The following is an 8,468-nucleotide window of genomic DNA, read 5'->3' as shown; positions in this document are numbered from 1 at the left end:
CGGAGTTTAAGCTTTGCCCCCAAATGAGGTCAGGTTAGATCTTGTTTTGTTCTCAAATGAGATCTTTTCTAAACTGACTTTCCGAGATCTGTGAATTTCAAATCGTGGATAAGGGATTGTAGATCTATATAAGAGAAAACCATTGAGCAGAGCTTTATAATGCAGCCCTCTCTAGAGAAAACTGTGATCTTAATTACTGGTAAAACAATACTTGACATCTCTAAAAAGAAAAACTTGAATCCTAGCTCTGATTTACTATGTGGTTTGGTTGTCAAATGGCGGAGTTGGTCATATAGAAGAAATTAAGCTACTATCCCTTTTTGATATCTCAGGAAGCTTCTACCAGAAGAACCTGTGTTTAGATAAAAAGCAGTTTTTTCCCAATTATACTGACAACACCAAAACTGCTTTGGAAAGAGAGGAATAAGGCAGGAGGAGATGCTTCCAGTGGCCTGGGAGACTAGGGGGAAGACTGGGTCTTATCTGACTCCTATTAAGGGATGTGGCCCCTGTCTGAATAGTCCTTTGATTTTATAATGAAAGTCAGTAGAAAAATTATTACTTTACCAGAATGCATCTAAGAGTGCAAAAGGTATGGGTAATTACTTTTTTCTCTGATGTAGTCCTATTGATGTTTAGTAAAAAGGCAGTATTTTCACCCAAAATAAGTCCTTCCAGATTAAAACAACAACACATTCACATTTGCAGCCCTACAGTTCTGACAAGGGTAGGGTAAGCTGAAGGTAAACTAAAAGTTTTGCAAAAATGTTTAAAATTATCTTAAAAGCATCAAAGAGCCAACAAGTTCATAAGGAATTAGTAGTTTTAAGCCTCAAGAAAGGACAGAAATTCAAATTGATGAGCACCCAAACTGATGGGGGGCATTTGGTAATCCTGGTTAGAGGTCAAAATTTGGAGCCCGTTGTTCACCTAAGGTATGAGTGCTGGGAAACCACTTCCTCCCAGGGCGGGAGCCTAAAGGACTTATACTCCAGGGTAGGGTGAATGGGAGGTGGAGGAGCACTTGTACTCAAATGTGGGCTGGGTTTGGTAACTCACTTCCAATGCGTAGCGTGTGGCCAAAGTGAAGCTCTTTTGCCACACGATCTTTCATCCCGGGTTTCTTTACACCATAGTGGTCTCTGGACTCCATATCATACTTAGTGGTGAAAATTCAAAAGTTTTGCTTACAAATTCATATGTGAAAAATGTCATTATAGCTCAAAAATACATGAAGCAAAAAGTGATGGAATCGAAGGGAAAAATAGACAATTTAACAACAAAAGTTGGAGACTTTAATTTCTTTTTTAATTTTTTAAAAATAAACTCTACGCCCAACGCGAGGTTTGAACACGTGACCTTGAGATCAAGAGTCACATGCATTACTGACTGAGCCACCCAGGTACCCCAGAAGCTGGAGATTTTAATATCCCACTTCTGATAATGAATAGGATAACTAGACAGAAGATCTCCAACAATATAGCAGACTTGAACAGCCCTATAAAACAGCTAGATACAACACACATCTATAGACTCCACCCCCAACAGCATCTTTCCCTAGTGCACATGAAACATTCTCTAGAATAGACCAGATATTAGGCCATAAAATAAGCCTCAACAAAGTGTAAAGGCTTGCTATCATAGAGAACATGTTCTCTTACCAGAATGGAATAAAATTAGATAATAATGGAAAGAAATTTGAGAAATTTATTCACAAATATGAAGAAATTAAACAACAAATAGCCGCTCCCACATCACCAGTGGTTCCAGGAAGAAATCACATGGAACACTAGAAAATTTGAGATGAGTGAAAATGAAAACAGAATGCACCCAAAATTCATGGAATGCAGTGAAAACAGTGCTTAGGGAGAAATCGATACCTGGAAACATCTATATTAAAAAGGAAAAAGGATCTCAAATCAATTGCCTAAACTTCCACCTTAGGAAACTAGAAAAAAAAAAAAGCACACTAAACCCAGAGCCAGAGGAAAGAAGGAAATAATAAAGATTAGGGTGGAAATCAGTGCAATAGAAAATAGAAAAACAACAGGGAGTCAATGGAACTAAAACTGCATCTTGGAAAAGGCCAACAAAATTAACAGCCTTGTAAGGAGACTGATCAAGAAAAAGAGAGAGAAGAAACCTCAAGAATGAGAGGTAGTCACTACTAGCCTTACAGAAGTAACAGGATGAGAAAGAAATACCATGACCTCTATTAGATGATCTAAATGAAATGGAGACATTTCCAGAAAGACAAAAACTACTGAAGCTAACTCAAGAAGAAATAGAAAAATCTGAGTACACCGATAACAACTAAAGAGACTGAATTAGTAATTAAAACACTACTTGCAAAGAAAAACCCAGACGCAGAGAGCTGATGAATTATACCATTGAAAGATAAATTCACACTAACCTTCACAAAATCCTCCAAACAATAGTAGAAGGAATACTTCCTAAATCATTCTCTGAGGCCAGTATTATCCCGATACCAAAACCCAATAAAGACATACAAGAAAACTATAAACAAATATCTCTTATGAATATAGATGCCAAACTTCTCAACAAAACATTAGGAAATCAAGTCAACATATGGAAAGGATCAGATACCAGGGCTAAGTGAGATTTAACCTGGGAATCCAAGGTTGTTTAAACATCCAAAAATCAATGAATGCAATACACTATTTGAACAGAATAAAGGCCAAAACCACTTGATGACAGTAACAGATGCAGAAAGCATTTGGCAAAATCCTACACGCTGATATTATAAAAACACCCAACAAACTAGAAACAGAAGGGATCTTCCTCAACCCGATACAGGACATTTATGAAAAACCTCACAGCCAATATTATACTTAATGGTAAAAGACTGAATGCTTTCCCCCTAAGATCAAGAACAAGACTAGAATGTCTGCTCTTTCCACCGCAATTCAGAATTTCACTGGAGGTTCTAGGCAGGCAAGAGAATTGGAGAGAAGAAGGCCAACCACAATGGAATCAGAGTAGAAATCCATAAAAGAAAGATAACAGGAAATCTCCAAACACTTTAAAACCAAACAACACACTTGTAAATGACCCATTGATCAAAAAGGAGGTTTTAAGGGAAATAAAACAAATACATCAAGCTGAATGAAAATGAAAATACAAATGTCAGAATTTGTGGGACTTTGCTAAAGCAGTCCCGAGACGGAAATTCACAGCACTAAATGCATGTATTAGAAAAGAAGAAAGTCTTTAATCAATAATCTAAGCTTCCACCTTAAGAATCCAAGGAAAAAGGAGCAAAATAAACCTAAAACAAGAAGAAGAAAGGATATAATTAAGACAAGAAAAAATCAATCAAATTGAAAATAGACTGTTTCTTTGAAAAGATTGATAAAATTAATGAACCTTTGGCAAGATTGGCAAAGGACAAAAAGGAGGGGGACTACACAAATGACCAGTGTTTTAGGAACGAAACGGGATCATTACACACTCTGTAAATGTCAAAGAGAAAAAAAGGGAATACAATAAACAACTATACACACAGATATCTGACAACTTAGGTGAAATGTCAGTTCTTTGAAAAATACAAAGTACCACTGATGAGGTTGTGGAATATAGATGAGGTTCAGTGGGGTGGAGTCCAGAGCCGATGACCAAGAAAGAATTCTTGAGACGCCTTTGGTGCAAAATTGGTGGTTTATTAAAGCCCCGGGGACAGGACAGAAAGAGCTGCTGCCCCGGGTTGTGAGGGGTGGCTGATTATATGCCATGGGGTTGGGGGAAGGTAAGGAAAAGGGAGGATGAGAAAATACTTTCATATGTTAAGACTCACAGGATACGGGAGGCCTTGCCATCGTCAAGTTAAGGTTGTTTACCCCTCTAGTAAGGCATTCACATGAAGATCGTCAGGAAATTCCTGGAGGCTGCAGATTATAAGGACATTTAATTGTATCTACATTTCCTTCTGGAAGCTAGGTTATTGATAGAAATGCTTTGTTCTTGTAGACTGCTAAGACATTTGTAAACTGAGGGAGACTCAAGTCTTGCAGGATTGTGGTCTCTATAGTTTAACTATTTCTTTTTCCTTTAGGACAGCCAGGAGGGCCTGAGGAATGTCACAAACATCCCATGGGGGGGGGGGTTGTGGGGTGTCAGTTTATGCTTTGTCCTCAGCTTGCCTTCTGTTCCCTCATCATCACCTTTCACCCAGTCTGAAATGGACAATTTTAATCACCCTATAACTTTTAAGAAAATTAAACTTATAATTTCAAATCTTCTAAAAGGCCCAAGTTCAGATAGAGTCACCAAAGAAGTCTACCAAACATTTAAACAAGACTTAACATCAAATCCACATATTCTCTTCCAGAAAATAGTAGAGGAGGGAACACTTTCCAGTTTATTTTATGAAGCTAGTATTACTCTGATACCAAAACCAGACAAAGATAGTACAAATAAAGAAAACCACTGACCAATATCTCCCATGAACATAGATGCAAGAAATGCTCAACAAAATATTACCAGATAGAATTTAGTAATACATAAAAAAAATTATATAACATGACAAAGTAGGCTTTATTCCACGGATGTAAGGCTGGCTTAATTTTCAAAAAGCGATGGACATAATCCATATTAACAGGCCAGAAAAGAAAAATATATATGCTTATATAACCCAATGTAAAAGCATTCAACAAAATTCAACACCCATTTATCACAAAAATTTTCACAAAAAATAGGAATAGAAGGAAATTTTGTTAGCTTAATACCTACTATTTATGCTTAATTTATACTCAATGATGAAAGGCTGAATATTTATCCCTAATTCCAAAATGCAGGCAAGGTTCTTTGTAGATATAGAGAAGATTATTCTAAAGTATAAACAGAAAGGCAGAGGAACTAGAAGACCTAAAACAGTTTTGAATGGGAAGAATAACATGGGCAGAATCAGTCTGGTCAATTTCGACCTGTGTGGATCGGTGGAGGAATAGATCAATGGAACTGAATACAGAATACAGAAATAGACCCACACCCATATGCTCAATAAATTCTTGACAAAGGTGCAAAAGCAATTCGATGGAGGACAGATAGTTTTTCAACAAATGGTGTTAAAGCAATTGGACATACCTAGGCAAGAAAAAGAACTCAACCCAAATCTCACTTTTTTTTTTTTTTAGATTTTATTTATTTATTCAATAGAGATAGAGACAGCCAGCGAGAGAGGGAACACAAGCAGGGGGAGTGGGAGAGGAAGAAGCAGGCTCCCAGCGGAGGAGCCTGACATGGGGCTTGATCCCAGAACTCCGGGATCACGCCCTGAGCCGAAGGCAGACGCTTAACTGCTGTGCCACCCAGGCGCCCCAAATCTCACATCTTATATAAAAATTAACTCATAATGGGTCACAGACTTAAAGGTAAAACATGAAAGAGGAAAAAAAAATAGGAGAAAATCTTTGGGATGTAGGGTTAGGTAGGCAAAGAGTTCTTAAACTTGACAGAAACTCCCTGACCCATAATAGGAAAAACTGAAAAATTGGATTGTATCAAAATTTAAAAATTCCTTTGCAAAATCCACGTAAAGATGAAAGATAATCTACAGACTAGGAGAAAATATTTACAAACCACGTATCTGCAAAAGGACTAGGATCTAGGGGCGCCTGCCTGGCTCAGTTGGTTAAGCGTCCAACACTTGAATTTGGCTCAGGTCATGATCTCAGGGCTGCGAGATCGAGCCCCTCATCAAGCCTGGCCTTGGGCTCTGAGCTGAGTGTGGACCCTGCTTAGGATTCTTTCTCTTCCTCTGCCCCTCCTCTTGCTCGTCACACTTTCTCTCTTAAAAAAAAGTACTAAGATCTAGAATGTGTAAAGAATTATCAAAACTCAAGAGTACAAGAACAATCTAATTAGAAAATGTCCAAAAGGTGTAAACAGATTTCACAAAAGAGAGCATATAGATGGAAATACAGATGCCAAATAAGTACATGAAAAGATGTTCAACATTATTTGCCATTAGGGGAATGGAAATTACAACCACAATTTGCTATCACTATACATTTATCAAGATGGATAAAATTTAAAACATAGTGACAACACCAAAAGCTGGCAAGGATGTGGAGAAACTAGATAATTTCATATACTGCCGGTGTGAATGCAAAAAGGCACAGCAACTCTGGAAAACAGGTTGGCAATCTCTTTTATAAAGGAAGTGTGCAACTACCACACGATCCAGCAATTGCACTTCCGGGCATTTATCCCAGATTTATGAAAAGTTATGTTCATACCAAAACCCGCACATGAATGTTTATAGCAGCTTGATTCATAACAGCTCAAAACTGGAAAAAAACCCCAGATGTCTTTCAATGAGTGAGTGAATGGTTAAACAAGCCATGGTAATCCAATTAATAAACCTGCGTGAATCCCCAAAGAATTATGCTTAGTGGGGGAAAAAGAGTTTACATACCATATTATTTCATTTACTAATATTCTTGAAATCACAGTTTTAGACACGGTAAACAGACAAGTGGTTTCTAGGGGTTGGGGGAGGGAAGTGGGTGTGGCTATTAAAAGGAAATCTAAGGGATTCTTGTGCTGATAGAAATGTTCTATATTTTGACTGTGGCAATGTTGATCTCCTGGGTATGATACAGTTTTGCAAAATGGTAGCAATGAGGGGAACTGGCTAAAGGGTACTTGTGACCCCTGCATTATTTCTTAGAACTGCATTTGAATCTACAATGATCTCAAAATGAAAATTCTGCGTTAAAGAAATTATTCCTGATCAAAAGATGAAGATTCATGAAGGGGAGAAGATACTTGCAATTTTATAAGTGACAAAGGCAGATAGCTAGAATATACAAAGAACATTTATGGATCAATAAGAAAAAAAATCGGATAACTCAGTAGCAAAATAGGTAAAGATTTAAAGAGGCACTTCACAAAACACAAAATTCAAATAGGCTCTAAACACATGTAAAGTGTTAGGTTTTGCTCACTGCCAATGAAATCAAGACTGCAAGGCAAACATGGTTCAAGGGATGAACTTTATTGCAAGCACCCTCGGGCGAGGTTCCACGACTCAGGAAAGAGCGGTGAGTTGGGGAAGTCGTGCCCAGGGCAAGGCAGCGAGGGTTTTTATCGAGTACTGCTGGGGGTGGGGAAAGTCTGTCTTGGAGAGTCGTGGCAGGTTTTTATTGGGTACTGCTGGGGGGTGAGGAACATCGGTAGGACGGGTTTCGGTTTCCCGCCTAGGTTTTGGTTTAAATCTTGGCGGGAAAGTCGGTTATCTTGGAGGGAGAGTTGGCCATCTTGGGTGTCTTGGCCCCTTTTTCTTGGCCAGCCCAACATTCTGACCTTTTGTTTTATATAATGGTAACGGGGGCTTTGACTCCATTCTGGCTACTTCCTGCTGACGGTTGGGCGTCGTCATAGGGTAGTTGGAAGTGGGCAGGCGAGAATAGGGCTGTAGGAGAAGTTGGTTGACTGACACCCAAGTTACTTCCCACAAGCGTTCCTGTATGTACCGAATAAGGCAGGGGGCAACCGAGATTAGCAGGAGGATTAAGCAGAGGGGTCCCGCTAAAGGGAGAAGCCACGTTACCCATGGATGGGGGTCTAGGCCCCATATGGAGGTGTTTTGGTGCCTTGCTCGGATCCGGTCCTTGAGTTCCCGGATCTTGGAGGTGACTATACCCGACTGGTTGACAAAATAACAGCACTCCTCGTTTAGATAGAGGCAGGTTCCTCCCTTTTTGGTGGTCAGGAGGTCCAAGGCGCGTCGTTTTGTAGGGCAATGGCAGCCAAACTGGTGACCTGGGTCTATAAGGCAGTAAGGGAGTCGGCGATCCGTTCCATGTCATTGTTGAGTTCTTGGGAGAGTTTATGGTAGAAATTTATTGACGTCCCAAGCCCAGCTGCTCCGGTCGCCACCCCGATGGTTAAGCCTGCCCCTATCAGCAGGGGAAGGAATACAGCCCTTTTTTCTCGGCGCTGGGGGAATAGTATGGACAGGAGTTGGGAATGGGAGTAGATGTTGGTAGATGGGGATAGTAGGATAAATATACAGCCTGGGAGTCATTAGTAGTCAGGCAGCGATAGATTCCCTTGGGGCACGAGAGGAACACCCCTGAGGAAGTGCAGTAAGGAAGGGAGGAGGTGATGTTGGCGGTGTGAGGGGTGAGGGTGTCGATGGTGGAGGAAAGATTAAGGATTGGTATGGTCCCTCCAATGGGTCCAATGTGAACTGTCTTATTGTTGATGGTGGAATTGGGGAGGGGCCACCAGGTTGGAATGGGTATCCCCACAATGTTACAGTAGAGAAGGGGAAACAGATCCAGCAGTTGCGGTCCTGTGAGACGTTCCGCCACAGGTTATAGCTGGAGTTTAAAAGGGCCACTGTCAGTTGCTCAGTGGTGGGGACCTTCTGGATGCTGTCGAGATTGATTCCCTTGTAGGTGGGATAGGCCTGGGCTTGTAGTTGCTCATGTAACCTCCTG

This window comes from Ursus americanus, chromosome 2 (genome assembly GCF_024610735.1).
Source record: "Ursus americanus isolate L20-20 chromosome 2, mUrsAme1.1.p, whole genome shotgun sequence".
NCBI classification, from domain to species: domain Eukaryota; kingdom Metazoa; phylum Chordata; class Mammalia; order Carnivora; family Ursidae; genus Ursus; species Ursus americanus.
Note: the sequence above shows the minus strand (reverse complement) of the source record.